The sequence below is a fragment of the Empidonax traillii genome, unplaced genomic scaffold, assembly GCF_003031625.1.
Source record: "Empidonax traillii isolate 1590-97213 ecotype Southwest subspecies unplaced genomic scaffold, ASM303162v1 scaffold3022:size23659, whole genome shotgun sequence".
Classification (NCBI taxonomy): Eukaryota; Metazoa; Chordata; class Aves; order Passeriformes; family Tyrannidae; genus Empidonax; species Empidonax traillii.
This window is the reverse complement of record NW_020958215.1, coordinates 1-1026: the sequence shown is the minus strand read 5'-3', so window position 1 is coordinate 1026 and position 1026 is coordinate 1.

The following is a 1026-nucleotide window of genomic DNA, read 5'->3' as shown; positions in this document are numbered from 1 at the left end:
ACCCCTGTTTCCTTATGGAGGTCCCTCCCCATGGGAGAACAGTCCTTGATAGACTTCTCGGCATGGGTCTGGCATGAATCCACACACGCACGGATCCCAACATCTCACATGGGCCGTCTCGCTCCAGCATGAGATTTCTCAGGGTCACAAAATCTTCAACAGCAGTATGGATCCACACACACACGGATCCCAGTATCCCACCTGAGTCATCACTGCTCCAGCACAGGTTTCCCTCAGGGTCACAAATCTCCACCAGGACTCTGCTTCACTTCAGTCCTTCTCATGAAGTTTCGGTTCTTTTTGGTACATTCACAGACTCTTCTATCAGCTGCATGGGGGGTCTCCTTACTCCAACAAGCTTTTACAAGTAGCAGGGATTACTTTTCAGTCTTTTCCCTGCTGAGGAGAGAGAGCAAAAAAGGCAGGGGGAAACAAGCCCCCCCTTTCGGACTTTACTTTTCTTGCTGCAGTTTCAGCTGCCAATTTCGACCTTGGAAGCTCCGTTATCTTTCGGCTGGAATTTTCCACAGTAGTTTCTGTCCAAGCAGTCCATCTTTTAAACTTTTTTTCTTCACTCCCTTACAAGAGAGAAGGGAGGACTTCAGTGCTGCACCTGCTCCCCCCACCCCGGCCCAAGCCGGGGGAGGAGGGAGTCTGGCCCTGCTTGGGCCGGCTATTCCTCTCCCCTACATGACTGCTGCTACTAATTTCAACTGCGCCAACAACCTTCTCTTCCGTTTTCTTGAAGATGTAATTAGCAAAGGCGTTACTGGACTTTTGATTGGCCTTTTTGTCCGGAAATTACCTGGACAAAACCATCCTCAGCCCCAAGGATGGGCTGATGAACAAAACCACGACACCCTGCTCGTGCTCCTCTGCCCTGGCTCACCCAGTGCTCTGAGGCAGGGCCAGCCCCAGCTCTGTTCACACCCCAGTGCTTCTCACTTCCTGGCCAGGGTCTGCCCGGTCTTCCAAGAGTCTCTGGCCATGGCAGATCTGTCCTCCAACAGACCTTGCACTCCACTG